This window comes from Oryctolagus cuniculus, chromosome 7, assembly GCF_964237555.1.
Source record: "Oryctolagus cuniculus chromosome 7, mOryCun1.1, whole genome shotgun sequence".
In the NCBI taxonomy this organism is placed as follows: Eukaryota; Metazoa; Chordata; class Mammalia; order Lagomorpha; family Leporidae; genus Oryctolagus; species Oryctolagus cuniculus.
The window spans coordinates 67,008,194-67,032,896 of NC_091438.1; the positions used below are offsets into that span (position 1 = coordinate 67,008,194).

Genomic DNA, 24,703 nt, shown 5'->3' on the forward strand with positions numbered 1-24,703 from the left:
GAGCCAGGTGCTTCTTCCTGGTCTCCCATGCGGGTGCAGGGCCCAAGCACTTGGGCCATCCTCCACTGCCCTCCTGGGCCACAGCAGAGAGCTGGACTGGAAGAGGAGCAACCGGGACTAGAACCTGGTGCCCATATGGGATGCCGGTGCTGTAGGCAGAGGATTAACCAAGTGAGCCACGGCACCGGCCCCAATAATAACATATTCTAATATTTATGTTTTTTATCATATTATGGAAAAGTAAAAATAGCAAAAAATGTTTAAAACAAAACCATACACTATAAATAAACTTCTGTATGCCTAAATATGCATTACATATTAGAAATTATATTTAGCTCACAGCAGCTTTTCCCTTAAAGAAACTTGCAGTTTTATTAGGAAAAACTAGGCATATGAGTACAGAAGAAAAAATTACAGACCAGTGTCGGGTGTTGGAGGAGTCTTTGGGCCAGCAGTTAAGCCACCACTTGAGACTCCCACATTACATATCTTAGTGCCTCGGTTCAAGTCCCATCATAGCCTTCTTTTCAATATACTTCTAATGCATACCATGAGAAGCAGCAGGTAATGAACCAGGCAGTTGGGTCCCTGCCACCCACATGGGAGACCCAGATTGAGTTCCAGGCTCCTGACTTCAGCCTGACCCAGCTCTGGCTATTTGCAGGTAATTGGAGAGTGAACCAGTAGATGGGAGATCTCTTGGTTTCTCTGTCTCTCTGCTTTTTACACAAATAAATAAGAAATCAAGAAAAAGAAAAGAAACTACCTAGGATTGGTGCTTGGAAAATTGTTGGAGTTGATGGTTTATCACACATATGCATACACACATAAATATATAAATTTCCTTTCTGAACTTACTTTATTCAGTGGTTCCATTTTAAAAAATATTCCTCACCTCTAAACATTCCCAGGCTAGCAAATACCTCAGAATGTTCTGAATATTTCAATTTCTTCTACCTTTCATTTGGAGAAACCAATCTGGTCAGACAGTGTTGGGAAATTGTGAAAGGTTGAACGGATTTGTATTACATTTTACGTGACTGTGGGTAGTAATGGGATACATTTCTATTAGCAGATTTTCAGCCTTGTACCAAATCATTTGTAGCCAGTAAGTACCTTTCTGCTTACCCTAAATGCATCTAAGTTCTATCCTAATAGAATATTAGAAAGCAGACAAATGCATGATCTTGATCACAAAACGTCATTATTAAGGGAAAAGAAAACAAAAACAGTGCTTTAGGAGAGTTTCATGTGAGACATAACATTTGTCCTTGCTTTTGAAGGAGAGGTAAATGATAAAACTAATCAGAGTAAAAGAACAAGAAATGTAAAGGCACCAAGAATAAATAAGCAAGATGTGGGGGAGAGGACTTCAACAATAATTGTAATATTTTGTAATTTTAAAAATATTTTTAAGTTAGACAAGTTTCATGTTTTTAATTTATACAGATTTAGGGACATAATGAAGTTTTTTTTAAAAACCAACACTAGCTTTAAGTGTTGTGAAGTTTTATAGTCTGAAGAGTGAGAAGTAGTGGCTTGCTGTCACTCTAATTTGTATTTCCTTAATTGTTACAGGATTTCACCACTGTTAAAAATATGCAGCATATGTTTGTTGACTGTTTGGCTTGGCTCTTCAGTGCAGTGTTTCTGCACATTATTTGTCTATCTTCTTTTTGGGTTATTTGCCCCCATGTCTCTTTGTAAGAGCCCATTGTTTAGTAAATAACTTCTCATCTGTGCTCTGCCCTGCAGATATTGTTTTCAGATCTATTGTCCATTATCTTTCTAAACATGGCTAATGCTATTTATTCTAACACTATGCTGAGAATTTTTTTGATGGTCAAATTTCTTTTTACTCATCCGTGTACCAATCCACCTATCAGTCTCTTGGTTATCTGTTTTTAAAGATCTCTTACGTTAGATTGTGCATGTGGCCTTTTGATTTTTCTGTAAGATTTTTTTGTTTACAGTGAAGTCTATGATGAAAACTAGTGTCAGTAAGAAGAGAACAAGGCAGTCTATGCACTGCTGGCAGATACATTTAGAAAACTAGAAGTTGTTGGGACAGCGCTGTTGCATAGTGGGCTAAGCCTCTGCCTGTGGTGCTGGCATCCCATGTGGGCATGGGTTTGAGTCCTGGCTGCTCTCTTACAATCCAGCTCTCTCCTATAGCCCAGGAAAGCAGTAGAAGCTGGCCCAAGTGCTTGTGCCCCTGCACCCACTTGGGAGACCCAGAAGAAGATTCTGACTCCTGGTTTAGGATTGGCTCAGCTCCATTGCAACCATTTGGGGAATGAACCAGCAAATGGAAAACCTGTCTCTGTCTATTTTTCTCTCTGTCTGTAACTCTACCATTCAAATAAATAAATAAAATCTTTTTTTAAAAAAAAGAGAAGAAACAAAGCTAGAAGGCAATCCTTTGACCCAGCAACCTATCTCCTGGAAATCTATACCTAAGTAATAAAATCCTCAGGGATTGGGCATTTGGTCTAGCAGGGATGATGCCCACAATCCATATCAGAGTACCTGGGTTCACTTCTAAGCTCTAGCTCCTATCTCCAGCTTCCTGCCAGTTAGGACCCTGGGAGGCAGTAATGATGGCTCTAACACGTGGGTTCTTGCCAGACACATAGGACACCTGGACTGAATTTCTTGCTCCCAGCTTTGATCTCCAGCCAGGTCACTGCAGGCATTTGGAAAACTGTGTGTCTGTCTTTCTCTCTCTCTGAAAGAAAAGAAAAGAAAGAAAAGAAAAGAAAAGAAAAGAAAAGAAAAGAAAAGAAAAGAAAAGAAAAGAAAAGAAAAGAAAAGAAAAAAAGAAAGAAAAAAAGAAAAACCTCACTACATAAGGAAAGATGCACAAGGATGTCTTCATTACCCAGTGTAGTACAAATTGGAAACAAAGTAATTATTCCTTCTTAGACAGCAGTCCTTTCCTGGACATACCCATCATGCAATACAATGCAGCCTTTACAAAAGAATTAGAGTGACTACTTGGGAAGGTTTTGATAGTGGAGCATCAAGAACAAAAAGAGGGGCCGGCGCTGTGGCGCACCAGGTTAATCCTCCACCTGCAGTGCTGGCATCACATATGGGCTCCAGTTCTAGTCCTGGTTGCTCCTCTTCTAGGTCCAGCTCTCTGCGGTGACCTGGGGAAGCAATGGAGGATGGCCCAAGTGTTTGGGCCCCTGCACCCACATGGTAGACTGGGAGGAAGCACCTGGCTCCTGGCTTTGGATCGGCGCGGCTCCTGCAGTTGCGGCCACTTGGGGATTAAACCAACAGAAGGAAGACCTTTCTCTCTGTCTCTCTCTCTCTCTCTCTCTCTCACTGTCTGGAACTCTGCCTGTCAAATAAATAATAAAATATTTTAAAAAAAGAACAAAAAGAAAAATGCAGAACATTATATATAATTATAGTTATTTTAACACAATGGCAATTAAAGTTATTTGTAAAAATAAAGAAAGGAACATAGTGATACTTCCCACCTTACCCTTCCTCTCACCAAGTTCCAACCCTTCTTTCTCCTTCCTCTCCCATTCCCACTCTTAATTTTTACAAGCATCTAATTTCAATTTACATAATGATTGTAAATTAACCCAACACTAAGTAAAAGAGTTCAACAAATAGTATTAAAAAAAAAAACAAAACACTGTTCCTCAACAGAAGAGACAAAGGCTATAAATAATCATTGAATCTCAATATGTCCATTTCATTCCAATATGTTATATTTTAGGTACTCTATTAGTTACCTCAGATCTGGAAAAACATATGGTATCTCTTTTTTGGGACTGGCTTATTTCACTAAGTATAATGGCTTCCAGATGCATTGATTTTGTTGCAAAAGTCAAGATTTCATTTTTTTATAGCTGAGTAGTACTCCATAGTGTATATATACCATAATTAATTTATCCAGTCAACAGTTGATGGACATCTGGGTTGATTCCATATCTTCTACAATGAGCATTGGGATGACTGGATGATATGGTAGGTCTGTATTCAGATTTCTGAGGTATCTCCATACTGTCTTCCATAGTGGCTGCACCAGTTTACATTCCCACCAACAGTGGACCAGAATACCTTTTTCCTCACATTCTTGTCAACATTTCTTATTTGTTGATTTCTGTATGAGAGTGGTACTAACTGGAGTGGGTTTGATTTGCATTTCCCTGATGGCTAGTGATCCTGAGCATTTTCTCAATTGTCTGTTGGTCATTTGAATTTCCTCTCTTAAAAAGATGCCTGTTTAAGTCCTTTGCCCATTTCTTAACTGGATTGTTTGGTTATTGTTGAGTTTCTTGAACTATTTCTAGATTAAAGATACTAATCCTTTATCAGTTTCATAGTTTGGAAATATTTTCTGTCATTCTGTTTATTGCTTCTTCACTTGGCTGAGAGATTTTTTACAGTGCAGAAACTTCTCAGCTTGATGATGTAATCCCATTTGTCAAATTTGGCTTTGATGGCCTGTGCTTCTGGAGTCTTTTCTGAGAATTCTTTGCCTATTCCAATGTCTTACAGTTTCCCTATTGTTCTCTAGTAGTTTAATGGTATTGGGTCATAGATTTAGGGCTTTGATCCACTTTAAGTGGGTTTTTGTTTAAGGTGTAAGTTAAGGGTCTAGATTCATACTTCTGCATGCAGGGATCCAATTTTTCCAGCATCATTTATTGAGAAGACTATCCTTGCTCCAGGGGTTGATTTTAGCAGCTTTGTCAAAGATAAGTTGGTTGTAGATGCGTGAATTGATTTCTGGAGTTTCTATTTTGTTCCATTGGCCTACACATCTGCTTTTGTGCCAGTACAAGGATGTTTTGATTATAACTGCCCTGTAGTATGTCTTGAAATCGTGTATTGTGATGCCTCTGGCTTTGTTTTTGTTGTATAAGATGGCTTTTAGTTATTTGGGGTCTCTTGTATTTCCATATGAATTTTAGAATCATTTTTTCTAGATCTACAATGAATGTCATTGGTATTTTCATTGGGATCACATTGAATCTGTAAATTGCTTTCAGTAGTATGGATATTTTGATGCTACTGATATCTTCCAATTCATGAACATGGAAGATTTTTTAATTTTTAATGTTTGATTTCTTTCTTTAATGTTTTATAATTTTCATAGTACCGATCTTTGAAATCCTTGATAAAATTTATTCCAAGATATTTAGTTCTTTTTGTAGTTATTGTGAATGGGATTGATCTTAAAAGTTTTTCTCAGCCATTATATTTTCTGTGCATACAAAGTCTATTGACTTTTTTATGTTGATTTTATATTCTGCCACTTTACCAAACTCTTTTATGAGTTACAATAGTCTCTCAATGGAGTATTTTGGCTTCTCCATATATAGAATCATGTCATCTCCAAATAGGGATAGTTTGACTTCCTCCTTTCCAATTTGTATCTCTTTGATTTCTTTTTCTTGCCAAATGGCTCTGGCTAAAACTTCCAGGACTATATTAAAAAGCAATGATGAGAGTAGGCATCCTTGTTTGGTTCCAAATCTTAGGGGGAATGGTTCTAGCATTTCCCCATTCAATAGGATGCTGGCCATGGGTTTGTCATATATTTCTTTAATTATGTTGAGTAATGTTCCTTCTATACCCAATTTGCTTAAGATTTTCAAAATGAAAGGATATTGTATTTTCCAAGATTTATTTTATTTATTTGAGACAGAGTTACAGCGAGAGGTGGAGAAAGAGAAAGAGGTCCTCCATCTGCTTGTTCACTCCCCAGACAGTCGAAATGGCCAGAGCTGCGCCGATCCGAAGCCAGGAGCCAGGAGCTTCTTCTGGGTCTCCCACATGGGTTCAGGGGCCCAAGGACTTGGGCCATCCTCCACTGCTTTCCCAGGCCACAGCAGAGAGCTGGACCAGAATAGGAACAGCTGGGACTAGAATCAGCACCCATATGGTATACCAGCGCTTCAGGCCAGGGCTTTAACCTGCTGCACCACAGCGCCAGCCCCAGAATATTATATTTTATTGAATGCTTTCTCTGCATCTATTGAGGTAACCTTGTTTTTTTTTGTTTTGTTTTGTTTTGTTTTATTTTTTTTTGTTCTTCAGTTTGTTATTGTGTGATATCACATTTCTTGATTTGCAAATGTTGAACCATCCCTTCATACCAGGGATAAATCCAACTTGGTCCCAGTGAATGATCTTTCTGATGTGTTGTTGGATTCAATTAGCTAATATTTTGTTCAGGACTTTTGCATCTATGTCCATCAGGCATATTGGTTTATAGTTCTCTTTCTCTGTTGTTTCTTTTTCTGGTTTAGGAATTAAGATGAACCAAGCTTCTTAGAATGAGTTTGGGAGGATCACTCTCTTTCAGTTGTTTTAAATAGCTTGAAAAGAGTTAGAATTAGTTCTTCTTTAAATATCTGGTAAAACCATCCAGTACTGGGCTTTTCTTTGGGTGAGTCTATTACTGATTCAATTTCTATGTCTTTATGACTCAGTGTCTTTATGACTCAGTGTGGTAGATTGTATGTGTCCAGGAATCTATCCATTTCTTCTAGCTTTCCCAATTTGTTGGCATCCAGCTTTTTTTAGTAATTACTGAGGATTCTTTTTATTTCTGTGGTATCTGTTGTTACATATCTTTTTTCATCTCTGATTTTATTGATTTGGGTCTTCTCCCTCTTTTTTTATTGTTGGCTAGTTGGGACAATGCTGTATCAATTTGGTTTATTTTTTCAAAACACCAACTCAATTTCACTGAACCTTTGTATTTTTTGTTTCAATTTTGTTTATTTCTTCTCTATTTTTAATTATTTCTTTCCTCCTAATTTAGGGTATGGTTTGTTGTTGTTCTTCTAGGTCCTTGAGGTACATTGATAGCTAATTTATTTGGTACCTTTCCAAATTTTTCATGTAGGCACCAATTGCTATAAACTTCCCTCTTGACACTACTTTTGTTGTATCCCATAAGTTTTGATATAATGTATTGTCATCTTCATTCATTTCCAGAAATTTTTTTATTTATAAATAGTGATTTTATCAGCATTTTTACTTGCCCCAGTAGCTCCCCATCCCCCCAGGAATGGTCATTAGTTTTCCAATAGAAAGGAAATGTTTGTCTCTATTAAGTCTCTTTTTGAGCAATCTGTGCAATATTCAAGATGAGTCTGAATATTTACATTAGAATACTGTCACTTTAGTTTCCGAACATAGTATTTGATTGATTGAAATATAACTAAGACCTTGACTTAGTTTTAAATTATAGAAAGCCAATGTCTAATCACATTCCTACTTAAAAGCATTTGTTATTGGTGCATGTTTGAAAACTAGCTGAAAAGAGAAGAAACAACACATGATGCACTCATCTTCCTTTGAAATTCATTCTTTATGTTTTTGCCTCAGATCAGTCCACTCTGATTAGCATCTAGGAAACTCTAACTAGTTATAGTTCATTTAAATAATAGAATAGTTTTTCTAAACTAGTAAAGCAATTCAAGTTCATTAAAAATATCTCCTATAGAATTAAAATAATATTTTTGAAGTTTCATTTCTTTTTTAAGATGTATTTATTTATTTGAAAGTTAGAGTTACACAGAGAGAGGAGAGGCAGAGAGAGAGAGAGAGAGAGAAAGGTCTTCCATCTGATGGTTCACTCCCCAATTGGCCACAACGGCTGGAGCTGAGCCTATCCAAAGCCAGGAGCCAGGAGCTTCTTCCCAGTCTCCCATGCGGGTGCAGGGGCCCAAGGACTTGGGCCATCCTTCTACTGCTTTCCCAGGCCACAGCAGAGAGTTGGATCGAAAGTGGAGCATCCGGGTCTTGAACTGGCACCCATATGGGATGCCAACGCTTCAAGCCAGGGCATTAACCTGCTGCTGCTATGGCGCCAGCCCCGAAGTTTCATTTCTAAGATTGTGTTTTGCTCTTTTTTAAAAAAATAGTTACCTATTCTAGTTTCATGGCTGCAATAACATCTTCATTTAATATATAAAACTTTAAATGGAAATTTATTTTCTCAGTTTTCTTTACTCCTGTTTTTTCCATCAGAATTTGAATGTTTCTCATCCTAGCCTTGTGTTTTTAATTCTATTTTGTCAAGGGACTGTTAGTTCTTAATTGAATATTCAAATTTATACCTAAGGAATGGTGTGTTAAGTACCCATGTCACCCATCCTGGCCTTCTTGACCATCCTGGCACACACTGATCCCATTATTGCTTCAGAGTTTTTGTACTGGCAGTTTTCCTTAGCTAGAATGTTCTTCCTCTGCATAGCTCTCCCCTTTAACTTTTTATAAAGATTTGTTTATTTATTTGAAAGAGTTAGAGAGAGCGAGAGAGAGATCAATCTTCCATCTGCTGGTTCACTCTCCAAATGGACACAACAGCTGGAGCTGGGCCAATCCGAAGCCAGGAGCCAGAAGTTCTTCTGGGTCTCCCATGTGGGTTCAGCGGCCCAAGTGCTTGGGCCATCTTCTACTGCTTTCCTAGGCTGTAAGCAGAGAACTGGATCAGAAGAGCAGCCGGGACTCAAACTGGAGCTCAAATCCATATGGGATGCTGGCGCCACAAGCAGCAATTTTACCTGCTATGCCACAATGTCAGCTCCTCCCCCTTTAACTTTTTAAGGTTTCTATTCAATATAACTTAAAATGGATTTTCCCACACACTGCAGCAATATTTCATCAATAGGCTCTCCTGTTTTATTTTTCTTACCTCTCAATATGTATTGTGTAATCAGAATATACCAATTAAATATATTTGTACAATGCAGTTTCCTTTCTAGAATGTGTTTTCATGCAGGCAGGAAATTTACCTTCCTGACCACCATATTCCAAGTATGTACAGCAGTAACACAGTAGGCATTTAGTAAATATTGATTGATTTTTACAAATACCTATGCATCTCTCAACACCCACCTACACACTCACACACACACATATACTGAATTTGAAGTGTGCATGGATCTTGTCAATGAGCAAGCTTTTCTTTCTAGGCCTTGGCTGGGAGGGCACATGCTGACTCCACAAGGGCATTGTTAGAAAGTCTCCTATCTTTTACTTTCTGTTCCTTTTGTGATAGTCCAGAATGACCACAAAACCATATTCTCCTAAATCTGTACCTCCTTCTGAGTCAAGACTATTTCCCCTTTCGTGCAGAACCAATTCACAAGACTATGCTAGCTTTAGCTTACTGATATTCAAGAAGTAGGGAAAGGGGTTGCTTATTATTTTGTAAATAACCATTTAGTTAGTTACCTTAAATATGTGATCCAAAACTCATCTCTTTTATCCATACAAGCCAGCTCTGAGAACCCCACTAGAGTAGGATTCCCAAGTTGATTTGCCTTGGCTATGCTTTGAGAAACAATAATAAAATAAGAATATTCTGCAATAATTGTTGTTTCAATGTAAATTCATTAGCATGTTAAAGGGCATATCAAAAGGAAGGAAAATATGCTTATTCTAACCCATCTCAACCTTGAAATAATATTCAAATGACTTGTCTTTTATTATCTATTTAGTTTATTTAAGGGCACATTAAAGAAACCTAACATTACACCATAGATGAATAAAAATAAACCCTGTCTCTTAACCTGAAATTGTTAACCATCCACAGATCTCTGTGTCTCCCAAATAGTCTAAAACTTATCACATACATTAGGAAGGCTCAAAATCTTCCCAAAGCTTTTCATAAACCCTATGAAATATGTTGAAGTCATAAATATGAATGATTTTACAAACAAGTCTAGCAAAAGGAAGAAAAAAATCATTTTTTGTCTAATCTGCCTCAGATTAAAATAAATTGTTTTTTCTCCTATAATGTTGTAGTTGATCCTGTAACTTTAATGATTCAACATTGAATTCAGTGTACTGAACTGACCAGGTAGCCTTGTTTGAAACTTTTTTGATAAAGCATTCCTCTCTGCAGCCAGAGGCTACGCTCACATAGAGGAAATCAGGTAAGTATTAGTGGGCTGAGATAGGCTGCCAACCAGCACTCTCCAGGGAGTGTCCTGGGTGTAGAAAGACCCACATCACAGTGCCTTCCCTCTGCGAATGGGGCATCAGCATAGGAGCTACTTTAATGTCTGTCCCCACATCAACCCACTCTCCAAAGTCTGGGCTATAAATGGCCCAACCTTTGTGGGTGGGCGATGAGCAATGTGGTATTCACCTAATTTTTTTCCCTTTTGCTCCAATGTAGGTGGTGTTTGGTCAGAATGATAGGCTCCCTTGTAAAAGTCATCTCTCTCTCTTTCACTCTTCCTCTTCCTCTTCATCTCATGGGAGAAAATAAAGCTGAAAAAACATAAAAATTTAAAAGGTCAGGAGCTAACAGCTGGGAAGTCAGTCACACAGTTCTTATAGCAATAAGCAACAAAATGTCTGTTTTTAGGCTTCTTTTATAGGCTTCTTCAATACAATTTCCATTAGTCAAGAAATAAAGATAAGAACACCATAGAGAATTGAAGGTTTTGAAAAGTTAACATCTGTTTCTTAATTACAGCATCAGAACTTAATGTCCTTCAACCTATAACTAAAGTTAGTCAGAAGCTGGACCAGATGGATGAGAACCAAACACTGGGCATTGTAACATGATTTTCTTTTTATTATTATTATTATTATTTTTTATTTTTGACAGGCAGAGTTAGTGAGAGAGAGAGAGATAGAGAAAGGTCTTCCTTTTTCCATTGGTTCACCCCTCAAGTGGCCGCTGCGGCAGGCGCGCTGCGCTGATCCGAAGCCAGGAGCCAGGTGCTTCCTCCTGGTCTCCTATGCGGGTGCAGGGCCCAAGGACCTGGGCCATCCTCCACTGCCCTCTCAGGCCACAGCAGAGAGCTGGACTGGAAGAGGAGTAACTGGGACAGGACCGGCGCCCCAACCGGGACTAGAACCCGGGGTGCCGGTGCCACAGGCGGAGGATAAGCCAAGTGAGCCGCGGCGCCGGCCCCATGACTTTCACATTAGGAAGATATGATGCAAATAGCACAGTTGCCTCCTTTAAGAAGATATTTTAACCTTGGAAACAAATGATTGCTTTGTTCCAATATAACCTAAATGTAGCTTTTGTAGTTTGATGGATCTGGCTTTGACTTCCAAATTGACAATGTGCTAAGTTATTCTATGGGTATTAATTTCTTCATCTTTAAAAAAACAGAAATAAGAATTCCAGCATATGTTCTGGGTAAAATGAGTTGATGGTTGTAGATCATGCCATCTTAAGGAAAATGACCATGTTACAAGGTCAAGGATCACCAGTTGGTTTTGGGAGACCTAGGTTATATCCCATTTAGTAACACTGTTCATTTTTCAGTTATTAAAACGATTTATTATTTATTCATCATTTGGGAGGCAGAGTAACAGGAAGACACACAGAGTAAGAGAGAAAGAAGATAAGAGAGGAAGAATGAGAGAAAAATAGAGAGAGAATGATATTCCATGCATTGTTTCACTCTTTTAACTCTCCACATGGCTGTGACACTCAGCGTAGGCCAGGCTGACTCCAGTAGCCAGGAATTCCATCTAGGTTTCTCACATGGATGGTAAGGGCCCAAGTCCTTGGGCTACCATCTGCTGCCTTCCAGACACATTAGTGAGAAATCTGGGTTGGAAATGAAACAGGCAGGGCTAGAATAGGCACTCTGGCATGGGATGCCCTCATGACAAGTGATGACATAATGCGCATATAACTGTATATATTTATTGGGTAGAGTGCAACATTTCAAAATGTGTATATAATGTACAATGATCAGATCAGATTAACTCAATATGTATCATCTGATATATTGTGTTAGCTGCATTCAAAATCTTCTCTACTAGCTAATTTGAAATATTCAATTAATTATTGTCAGGCATAGTTATTTCCTCCTATCCACCTGTACCCATTAACCAACTTCTCTTCAACCATTTTTCCCCTGCACCTTTCTTAAGATCCTGTAACCATTATTCTATTTTCTATTTCTTTTAGATCAACTTTTTTTTTAAAATTTATTTGATAGGTAGAGTTACAGACAATGAGAGAGAGAGAGAGAGAGAGGTCTTCCTTCCATTGGTTTACTCCCCAAATGGCTGCTATGGCCGGCACTACACCGATCTGAAGCCAGGAGCCAGGTGCCTCCTCCTGGTCTCCCATGTGGGTGCAGGGGCCTAAGCACCTGGGCCATCCTCCATTGCCTTCCCAGGCCACAGCAGAGAGCTGGACTGGAAGAGGAGCGACCAGGACTAGAAGCCAGTACCCATATGGGATGCCGGCACCGCAGGTGGAGGATTAACCTTGTGCACCACGGCGCCCGCTTCTAGATCAACTTTTTAACTCACACATACGGTACTTTTCATTTCTGTGCCAGACTTATTCCACTTAATGTAATGTCTTCCACTTCCTTGCATGTTGTTGCAAATGACAGAATTTGTTCCTTTTTAATGGCTGAATAATATTCCATTGTGTATATATATGGCATTTTCTTTATCCATTCATCCATTTGTGGACAACTAGATTGATTCCATATTCTGGATATTGTGAACAGTACTACAACAAAAGTGTGAATGTACATGCCTCTTCAATACATTGATTTCATTGCTTTTGGGTATATACCCAGTAGTGAGATTGCAGGATCATAAGGTAGTTCTATTTCTACCTTTTTTTTTTTTTTGGAAAATTTCAGTGTTTTCTGTAATGACTTTTTAATTCACATGCTTCTAACAGAGTTGGCACAAATCTTCCCTTTTCTATGAACCCTTGACAACAGCTGTTATTTTTTTTTGTCTGTTTGATAATAGTCACTCTAGCTGGATGTGATAATATCTCATTGTGGTTTTGATTTTTAATTCCCTGATGAGCAGTGATGTTGAACATTTTTTTCTTATACTTGTTTACCATTTGTATATTCTCTTTTGAGAAATATTTATTCAGTTCATAGTTATTTTTAATGGAGACAGTTAATGAAGCAAATTCATCTATTTAAGTAACTTTAATTGTCTTCTACTCTTTGCCAAGTCCACATAATGTTTTTGGGATAAAATAGTGAAACCAAGATGGAAGTTCCTGCCCACAACATTAAGCTGAAATTCTAGTATGTTGTTTGATCAAGTGTTTACATGAAATAGCAATTTATCTCACATGAAAAAGAGCACTTCCATATAAAAACAGAATTGTAATCCTTGTATTTTACACTCAGAAAAAGCATTATCTGCTTCTTGTTTCAAAGTTTGTCTTTAGCTAAGAAACAGGTTATGCATATTTTATAAAAATGTTTCTTAGGAAATAATGGGAAAGACAAATAAGTTATATAATTTTACAAATACTTAAGAGGAGTTCAGTATTTTGGCACTATTTTAGCAGTTTTTGCATGCTCATTGCTTCCAAAATACAGTACCTCTTGAAAATATAGCTCTAAGCCCCCAAAGTATTAATTATTATTTTTATTTATTTTAGTGTTCTATAGCTGTTTGTGTTGGATTAGTTTGGTACTTGGTTAGTACTTGTCTTTCTCCGGTATGGTTGTGGAGTTTGAGATTTCTTAAAAAAAATTGTTACTTGATCATATTCTAACTACTTTTTTTGTTCACTGATACAATAAAATGCTCGCAACTCTTATCTTCTTACAATCAAATATACCTTGGTAGTAAGTATTGTTATACATGTCTGCATATTAATTAATTACCCAATAAAAATTCCAAGGATTAGAGTTGTTGAATTTTGTTTTCTATATTTACAATCATAGTTTTAGGAATAACTGGCCTGCCATGTTTCCATGTGTCTTGTATTGAGCACCTCATGGTGAAAGTACCATTAACATATATTTTTTTTATGTTCAAGAAGAAATTAAAATTCTTTTGGATTAGCTGCTGTGTGGTAGGTTGCTGAAAGCACTATTTATTAGCAAAACCACAATATAAACAAACCTCAGGAAAGTATGAAAATTCTATAGGATATCCAGCCAAGTGGATTTAAGAGGAAAAGAGAAATGGAGGGAGGTTAAGGACATATATTTTACTTTATTACATGTGGTTTTAATGAGCACCACGAAAGTGAGGGTAAAGAATCTGACAACTTATAGAAATTATTATAATAGCTTTACTATTTCCCTAGTTCAATCCTTGATCCAGAAATAAAGTGTATTACCTGTGGAAATACAGGTGAACTTTTTGGAAGGGAATCTGTTTTACAGTTTTAGTTCCCAAAATCCATCATCTAATTTCTCAGTCTTATCTTTTGAGGGCTGCTTTGATAGCTACAATCGACACAGTAAGGTGCTTCAAAAAGTTTGTGGAGAATGGAATTTAAAAGTAAATATTTGGATTGTAAAGAATTTTGAAATCCATGCCTATGAGTGATATTCAAGAAATTCATGGAATATGCATATTATGAAAAAGCTAAGCTTCTTCTTGCACCAAAATTAGCTAATCTTTTAATTCCATTTTTCCCGTGACTTTTTGAAGTATCCTCATAGTTACAATTTTATACAACAGAGTTCTGCTGTTTAGAATGTACAAAGCTCTAAATCTGCATTCAGCCTAATGTTATAAATATTGTAATAAGATTACCTTCTCTAACCTTAATTTCATCATTGGGAATATATTTCAATAAAATAGGTAAATAATTTCTAATTTAGCAACATTTTACATTTCTATATTTTAGGTCTCTCTCCCTCCCTGATTAGGTTCACCCCCAAGGCGTCCAAACACTGAAGAATTTTCTATATTAAAAAAAATCTCAGACACACACATCACACATACTAACTTTGTTGTCTTATCCTTCTCTTTTGCTTCCCAACCATATATTTTGGAAGTGTAATTTATACTCTTTATATAACCTCACTTCCCCCTCATTCCTTGATGTAGCACAATGTCTTTCTGTTCTTATGTAGCTAAAATTACTTTGATTAATATAACCAATGACTTTGTTACTGATAAAGCTAACAGATGCTTTACTTATTTTTATTCATATGATAGCAGCATTTAACAATGTAGCTGTTGCTTTCTTAAACTAACTTATTTTATCAGCCAACTTACCTTATCTCTTAAGTTTCCCATCTCTGTGGTTGCTCTGTGTTCTTTAACAGTCCATTGAGTGCACCAAGCATTTCAGAGTTGTGCCTTAGGCTTTCTCCATCTCACTCTATGTGGTTTCCTGAAAGATGAGATCAATATATGTGGTTTCAATCATCATTTGATGTCATGAAGCCTCCTACATCAGTGCTGTAATTCAGACACCTATATTCAAATGCTTTCTGGAAATTCCCACCTGATTATCTCACAGGCCCCCTCAAGCTTAACATGTTCCAAATTGAACTTTTCACCCTCCACTCACTTCTCCACCTGCCAACTGACTCTTAGTTGTATGTTCTCCATTTCTGCAGACATGATTAGCATCCATTTATTATCCAAAGAAAGAAATAGGGGCCAGTGCTGTGGCATTTCAGGTAAAGCTGCTGCCTGCAGGGCCAGCATCCCATAAGAGCACTGGTTCTAGTCCCGGCTGCTCTACTTCCAATCCAGCTCTCTGCTATGGCCTGGGAAAGCAATAGAAGATGGCCCAAGTCCTTAGGCCCCTGCACCCATGTGGGAGACCCAGAAGAAGCTCCTGGATCCTGGCTTTGGATTGGTACAGCTCTGGCCATTGCAGCCAATTTGGGAGTAAGCCAGTGGATGGGACCTCTCTCTCTCTCTCTCTCTCTGCTTCTCCTTCTCTTTCTGTGTAACTCTAACTTTCAAATAAATAAATAAATCTTAAAAAAAAAAAAAACTCTCAAAGAAAGAAATAAAAATATAGTTTTGACTTCATTTTTCTTCATCTTAAAATCCAAATCATTAGTCTTACCATTCTCATTCTCCATTTTCATTACCTCTGCTTCTCAAAGGATACTATTGAATTGAATTAGACTGAGTTTAAAGCTACCTTTGTATGAATTTGAAGTTTGAGCTCAAAGTGTCTCTGTACATAATGAACTGTAACCTTACTTGAAGTGTAAACAAAATGGCGTCTACTCCTTATAAGCAGGCAAGTCTCAGACACTCCCAGCAGCCCAACTTCAGTCAACAACAGGAAGCCAACTGTTTAAACCAGGTTCAAATAAGGTGTAGAACATGCTGTCACCAATAGTTATCTCTGTACTTCACTTCTGCTTTGTGTATGTCATTTCCTTTTCTCTGGCTATAAATAGAAGCTGCACATGTGGTAGGGTGGAGCATTCTGAATAATTTTTTGTTCGTGACTGCTGTCCAATGCTAGAATTTCAAACAAAGCCAATTAAGATGTGCAAAACTGGATTTGTTATCATTTTCTCTTTTAGCAATTCTGTAACACTTTCCTAACCAGTCTCATTAACTCTGTCTTGTCCCCTCCAGCTAATCTTTTCATCTGATTTGCACTTCTCTCTAAAAATGTTCAGGTCATTAAAAAAAATTAAAGCTTGTTAATTGATTCCTATTGTACTTAGAGCAACATTCAAAAAGGTGAGCAGACCTTGAAAAGCCCTTCATTATCTAGGCCCTGATTAAATTACAAGCCTTGCATCTACCTCCTTCCTACTTGCACAGTCTCTCAATCCACCCTACACACAAACACACTTAATTACAAATAGGTTCCCAAAGCACCACACTGATTCTTCCATTTCTCCTTTTACTTTGCCATCAGCTGCTAATATTCAAGTTTTGATTAAGTGGCCTCTGCTTCCAGAAGCATGCTCTAAATTCTTCTGTTGGGTCCAGAGTTTTAATGTTACCTGATATTGTCCCTTATATTACCTTTCAGACTAAGTCTTATTTGCTTGTTTTAATGGCCCATATTCTCTCAATATACTGTAAGCACCACAGCCATAGCTATCTTATTCACTGTATCATCTAAGAACCAAGCATAAATAATGAAATTTAGAACATTTGCAATAAATATTGATTGAATATATACAAAATACAAAATTAATCAGTTAATTAGACTTTTATTTCCAGGAAAATGGAATTTTTTAAAGATAGTATTATTTTTATTTGGAAGGCAACACATGCTCATTTTGGAAAATTTGGTCAATCCAAATACTTAAGATTATATTCACCCACATTTGCATCACATAAACAATAACAGTGATTTTTTAATCTAGTGTCTATTTTTATACAATTCAGAAAAATATATTACTCCTTAACTTGCTTTTTAATACCCATTTATATATCACATTCAAGTTTATTTTATAATATATGTAAATGTGATTTGTTGTCTTTATTTTAAAATCCGCAAGACTGATATGCTTACTTTATCTGATGTAGACTTAACAAGTATGAACAATTCAGTAGGCAGAAAGTCTGTTATGCTCAGGGCTAGTGCTGTGGCATGGTAGGCTAAGCCTCTGCCTGTGGCACCGGCATCCCACAGGGCATGGATTGGAGTCCCAGCAGCTCCACTTCGGATCCAGCTCTCTATGTGGCGTGGGAAAGCAGTGGAAGATGACCCAAGCGCTTGGGCCCCTGCACACGTGTGTGAGACCCGGCAGAAGCTCCTGGCTCCTGGCTTCAGATCTGCTCGGCTCTGGCTCTTGTTGCTGTTTGGGGAGTGAACCAGCAGATGGAAGACCTCTCTCTCTGTTTCACCCTCTCTCTGTCTGTAACTCTACCTCTCACATAAATAAGCAAATAAATGTTTTTTAAGAAAGTCTATTATGCTCAAAATATGTTTTACATATTCTAAAATGAAATGTTTGCTCTTCTAAAACTAGTTCCTACAAAAGTAGATTATTAAATGTTGAGCAAGTCCTAGTTAACAGTGGTAGTGATATATTTTTATGAATTCAAAACATAATAATCACTAACACTAGTGATTGTTGCAGTAACATATTAGTTCATGTGTCCAAGTGAAATTCTAAGATTCCCTTTAGCCACACTGATTTTATCCTCTAAATAGCTGGCCCTAGCAATAAAACAATGTGGGCTCATGTTTTATCAAAAAAGAAAAGAATTTCATTACTTGAGCTCCTATTTGGAAGTGGAAATTATCCTAATTTAGTGTTGCTTTTCTCATATAGGATTTCTGGAACATGAAAGAGAGACAGACTATCAAACAACAGTGTATATGAGCTGGGAGAAACTTTCCACTGGGAAAGTTTCAATTCTTCATTTGGAGCCCATAAAATGGGTGTTTCAAAAGTAAGTAAATCTCATATTTAGTGGCTATAACAAGCTTGTGGATCATTTATTAAGAAATACTGACTCTTCGTCCCATCCTCAGAATTTCTAAAGTAGTAGGTTTGTAGTAGGACCCAGGAATATTCTCTTTAGCAAGTTCTCATGGTGATTCTTGTGAAGGAAGTATCTGGGACACATTTTAAGAGATACTTCCTAGATCACATAAACCACCCAGGGAATTTTTATGATTTATTTATAATTGTTAAACTCTGGAAAAAATATCATTCTTTCTTTTTTAATAATGTAAAGATGAGAATGAAAAACAAAGTCTTCCTTTACATACATTCTTTACCTTTATAAATATTGTCTTATGTGATAGTATTTTTAATGCTGCTTTTACTTGAAAAAGGTAAGACTTTTAACCCATACTGCTTTTGTACCAAGACTTTGCCATAATGAATAAATTTTCCTACTATAGAATTACTGTCAAACGTGGCAGCTCATGTAATAAAGAATGGGGTTTTCTAATAATAAAAATGCAGCTAATGCCCATTTCTATTATTTTTTAAGGTTTAATTACTTGAAAGCAGAGTGATGGAGGTAGAGGGGTTGGGGGGAGAGAAAGAGAGATAAAGACAGAGACAGAGACAGAGAGACAGAAAGAAATCTGCCATCCATTGGTTCACTACTCAGATGGCTCAATAGATGGGACTGGGCCAGGCTAAAAAGAGCAGGATTCCAAAACTCTGTCTGTGTCTCCCACTTGAGTGGCAGGAACCAGAGTCCACAGGTTATCCTCTGCTGTCTTCTCAGGCACAAGTCCAAACTAAAATTCTCCATATTGGCAATATATCTAGCTTTGCTATGAAAATATCTCATTTTTTTAACTTTTATTTAATGAATATAAATTTCCAAAGTACAGCTTATGGATTACAATGGCTTCCCCCATATAACTTCCCTCCCACCTGCAACCCTCCCCTTTCCCGCTCCCTCTCCCCTTCCATTCACATCAAGGTTCATATTTTTTTTTTTGACAGGCAGAGTGGACAGTGAGAGAGACAGAGAGAAAGGTCTTCCTTTGCCGTTGGTTCACCCTCCAATGGCCGCTGCGGCCGGCGCACCGCGCCTATCCGAAGGCAGGAGAAAGGTACTTATCCTGGTCTCCCATGGGGTGCAGGGCCCAAGCACTTGGGCCATCCTCCACTGCCCTCCCGGGCCACAGCAGAGAGCTGGCCTGGAAGAGGGGCAACCAGAATGGAATCCGGTGCCCCGAATGGGACTAGAACCCGGTGTGCCAGTGCCGCAAGGCGGAGGATTAGCCTACTGAGCCGAGGTACTGGCCAAGATTCATTTTCAATTCTCTTTATATACAGAAGATCGGTTTAGCATATATTAAGTAAAGCTTTCAACAGTTTGCACCCCCATAGAAACACAAAGTGAAAAATACTGTTTGAGTACTAGTTACAGCATTAAATCACAATGTGCATCACATTAAGGACAGAGATCCTACATGAGGAGTAAGTGCACAGTGACTCCTGTTGTTGACTTAACAAATTGACACTCTTGTTTATGGCATCAGTAATCACCCTAGGCTCTTGTCATGAGTTGCCAAGGCTATGGAAGCCTTTTGAGTTCACTGACTCTGATCATATTTAGACAAGGTCGTAGTCAAAGTGGAAGTTCTCTCCTCCCTTCATGAGAGTATTTCAGGCATGGAAAGCCAAGACACTCTGGCAAGATCAATCCCATTCACAATAGCTACAAAAACAATCAAATACCTTGGAATAAACTTAACCAAGGACGTTAAAGATCTCTACGATGAAAATTACAAAACCTTAAAGAAAGAAATAGAAGAGGATACCAAGAAATGGAAAAATCTTCCATGCTCATGGATTGGAAGAATCAATATCATCAAAATGTCCATTCTCCCAAAAGCAATTTATACATTCAATGCAATACCAATCAAGATACCGAAGACCTTCTTCTCAGATCTGGAAAAATTGGTGCTGAAATTTATATGGAGGCACGAGACCTCGAATAGCTAAAGCAATATTGTACAACAAAAACAAAGCTGGAGGCATCACAATACCAGATTTCAGGACATACTACAGGGCAGTTGTAATCAAAACAGCATGGTACTGGTACAGAAACAGATGGATAGACCAATGGAACAGAATAGAAACACCAGAAATCAACCCAAACATCTACAGCCAACTTATATTTGATCAAGGATCTAAAACTAATTCCTGGAGCAAGGACAGTCTATTCAATAAATGGTGCTGGGAAAATTGGATTTCCACATGCAGAATCATGAAGCAAGACCCCTACCTTACACCTTACACAAAAATCCACTCAACATGGATTAAAGACCTAAATCTACGACCTGACACCATCAAGTTATTAGAGAACATTGGAGAAACCCTTCAAGATATTGGCACAGGCAAAGAGTTTCTGGAAAAGACCCGGGAGGCACAGGCAGTCAAAGCCAAAATTAATTATTGGGATTGCATCAAATTAAGAAGTTTCTGTACTGCAAAAGAAACAGTCAGGAGAGTGAAGAGACAACCAACAGAATGGGAAAAAATATTTGCAAACTATGCAACAGATAAAGGGTTAATAACCAGAATCTACAAAGAGATCAAGAAACTCCACAAAAACAAAACCAACAACCCACTTAAGAGATGGGCCAAGGACCTCAATAGACATTTTTCAAAAGAGGAAATCCAAATGGCTAACAGGCACCTGAAAAAATGTTCAAGGTCATTAGCAATCAGGGAAATGCAAATCAAAACCACAATGAGGTTCCACCTCACCCCGGTTAGAATGGCTCACATTCAGAAATCTACCAACAACAGATGCTGGCGAGGATGTGGGGAAAAAGGGACACTAACCCACTATTGGTGGGAATGCAAACTGGTCAAGCCACTATGGAAGTCAGTCTGGAGATCCCTCAGAAACCTGAAGATAACCCTACCATTCGACCCAGCCATCCCACTCCTTGGAATTTACCCAAAGGAATTTAAATTGGCAAACAAAAAAGCAGTCTGCACCCTAATGTTTATTGCAGCTCAATTCACAATAGCTAAGACCTGGAACCAACCTAAATGCCCATCAACGGTAGACTGGATAAAGAAATTATGGGATATGTACTCTTTAGAATACTATACTGCAGTAAGAAACAACGAAATCCAGTCATTTGCAACAAAATGGAGGAATCTGGAACACATCATGCTGAGTGAAATAAGCCAGTCCCAAAGGGACAAATACCATATGTTCTCCCTGATCGGTGACAACTGACTGAACACCAAAAAGGAAACCTGTTGAAGTGGAATGGACACTATGGGAAACGGTGACTTGATCATTATAGCCCTGACTGTTAATGAACAACTTAATACATTATCCCTCTTAGTAGTTTTTTTGTCTATTCTACTTAATATGACTGGTTAAATTCTGTAATTAATACACAGTTATTCTTAAGTGTTGAAATTTAACTGAAATGTGATCCCTGTTAAACATAAGAGTAGGACTAAGAGAGGGAAGAGATATATAATTTGGGACATGCTCAAGCTGACTTGCCCCAAATGGTAGAGTTAGAAACATACCAGGGGACTCCAATTTAATCCCATCAAGGTGGCATGTACCAATGCCATCTCACAATTCCAAGTGATCAATTTCAGTTCACAATTGATCATAATGAAAGGACTAAGAGTCAAAGGGAGCACATAAACAAGTCTAGTACCTGCTAACACTAACCGATAGAATAAATAAAGGGGAGAGTGATCCAACATGGGAAGTGAGATACCCAGCAGACTCATAGAATGGCAGATGTCCTAAATAGCACTCTGGCCTCAGAATCAGCCCTAAAGGCATTCGGATCTGGCTGAAAAGCCCATGAGAGTATTTCAGGCATGGAAAGCCAAGACACTCTGGCAAAAGATCTCTGTGAGTGAGATCTCAGTGGAAAGAACAGGTCTTCAAAGAAGGAGGTACCTTTCTCTGAAGGGAGGAGAGAACCTCCACTTTGACTATGACCTTGTCTAAACAAGATAAGAATCGGAGAACTCAGAGGGCTTCCATAGCCTTGGGAACTCATGACTGGAGCATAGGGAGATTACTGATGCCATAGACAGGAGTGTCAATTGGTAAAGTCAACAACAGGAGTCACTGTGCACTGACTCCTCATGTAGGATCTCTGTCCTTAATGTGCTGTGCATTGAGATTTAATGCTATAATGAGTACTCAAACAATATATTTCACTTTGTGTTTCTATGGGGGTGCAAACTGTTGAAATCTTTACTTAATGCATACTAAACTGATCCTCTGTTAAAAAAAAAAATTATCAACTCCCAACTTGACTCTCACTGGGATTAAACATGACAATAGGTCTGATCTGATTTCATCATCATTTAAAAAAAATCATCTATTATTCCTCACTTTATGTTTCTGTGTGGGAGCAAACTGTTGAAATCCTTACTTAATGTATACTAAGCTGATCTTCTGTATATTAAGATAATCGAAAATGAATCTTGATGTGAATGGAAGGGGAGAGGGAGTGGGAAAGGGGAGGGTAGTGGGTGGGAGGGACGGTATGGGGGGGAAGCCATTGTAACCCATAAATCGTACTTTGGAAATTTATATTCATTAAATAAAAGTTAAAAAAAAAAAACCTAAATGAAAGATCTCCGCAATTGAGATCCCAGTGGAAAGAACAGGTCATCAAAGAAAATATCTCATTGTTAATAAGAACTTTATTCATATTAAAATTTCCTGCTGATTTCATTCAGTAATACACAGAATATTTTCTTCTAGTAATTACTATTTCTTACAGTTCTACTCAGAAATCAAAGCAATTGAAGGTGGTGAACAAATTTTAAAGCCTACTCAGAGGTGTTTCTGTTGCATACATTAATGTGTTGGCATGTGTATGTGTGTGTAAGCATGTGTTAGCAAACCCATGCCTTCAGTTAAATAACTTATGTAAGGAAACCTCATTTTTGAATGTATAAATATAATTAAAGGCTGTTCTTCACATGATACTAGGCAACTAGTACCACTTGCCTGTATTGATTGAAACTGACTGAATTGATGTATTTGCTGACAAAATATCTCCAGATTGCTCTTTTAGCATATGTGGCCATCTCTGAATTATAACAGCATAACCTTGATCTTAGTCATTAGGAGCAGGCATGACCATCTGACAAAACAGAACCTAATCCGTACTCTAATCCATAAGCCTGTGTGGTTCCCAGACTGTGCTCATATAAAAAGTCTGTGACTGCTTCTCTATTCTTGGTAATTCAAAATAGAAGCTGAAACGAGATGGTGCAGAATCATCAAATTGATCATGATAGTAGAGTGGGAATATAGATCATTAAAAATCAGAAAGAGTGAGACAATTCTGTAACTGAAATGGGAAAACACCTCATTAGGTGTTAAACCAATTCTTGAAGGCACTTCAAGAGGTCCTATGAAGACTAATAAACCTTAAACCTGAACCATGTTCCACTTTCCCTTGGTAGACCTGGCAATACTTTAGTTACTATCCAAAGATACATCAAAAGTTTGTAAAAATAGAATTAAAAGATTTTTACTTTGGTATAAAAAAACACTTTGAAATTTTTCATGTTCATATACAGTTACTGTATCATAATTATTTTTCTCAAAAATATTGTTCAGCCTTTCTTGAGTTTTCTGAAGACTCTACTGATGAATGAAATATTTTTTTCTTATTTCAAGAAACATGCTTATGTTGATGGTAGCTTTGGGATCCGCATGGAAGGAAGGCCTATACTTCCAGGGAAGAAAAGTCTTTGTCAAGGTCCCCGCGCGTGCCTAAAGGTCAACCAGTGAGGATCAGACCCGCCTCAACCTTTAACCCCCACGCCCTGAATCTATAAAAGGAGCCCTCCCAATCTCTGACACGTGACTTCCCCGGCCCCCACTCTGTTGGGACCGGGGAACCTTGCCCGGGAGCAGAACCCCAATAAAAGCCTGTGAATTAATTGATTCGTCTGCCTGGGAAGATTTGTTATGCGCCGGACACCTTGCAGTTATAACTTCCCTTTTTTCATTACCAGAAGTGCGTCAATGTTTTTTGGAACCATGAGAGCCTAACTAGTACACACTCCTACCTGTATTAAGGAAAGTAATATATGGTTAATTCTTTCCTGAGTTGGAAACCATTTCCCTTGTTTTTCAGATTCCTGAAGAAAAGCATTTAAAAGCATACATCTCTCATAAAATGAAGAATTTATAGTTGTATGAATTCCATCTATTCCAATTCAGCAGTGAAGTTCCATTAGCATTACTCAAAGCACTGGCTGATTTTAAATGATATTATATTGTTCTCTTAATGGAGATTGGCTTGGATGACCTATCATTTTTAAAAAGAACATATTAGTAGATGTGTTATGATACACATCTGCATACATGTTTGTCCTTACTCATCACTTTTATTTGGAACTAAAACATAAATAGCAGCTTTTCTTTTTCCAGTCCAATGTAACTTGAGTGGCTAAAGGTCAAAATAAATATTAATTTCAAAAAGTTCATGGAAAAGTAGAATTAAAAGACAAGTTAAAGGGCTGGCAGTGTGGCATAGTGGATAAGGCTGCCACTTTCAGCACCA

The 24,703-nt window shown here is 37.8% G+C and overlaps 1 long non-coding RNA gene across 2 annotated transcripts in view; it reads left to right on the forward strand.

Moving 5' to 3' along the window:
- The window catches only part of LOC103350106 (uncharacterized), a 207,724-nt gene extending 183,647 nt beyond the window's left edge, over window positions 1-24,077 (forward strand). The window contains exons 5-7 of one of the 2 annotated variants that reach the window (XR_007923524.1): window positions 17,976-18,096; window positions 19,113-19,222; window positions 23,812-24,077. This is a non-coding gene — a long non-coding RNA (uncharacterized lncRNA). The remainder of the gene's footprint in view (window positions 1-17,975; window positions 18,097-19,112; window positions 19,223-23,811) is intronic. The other variant, XR_007923525.1, reaches the window with a different exon arrangement.
- The last annotated feature ends 626 nt before the right edge of the window (window positions 24,078-24,703 follow it).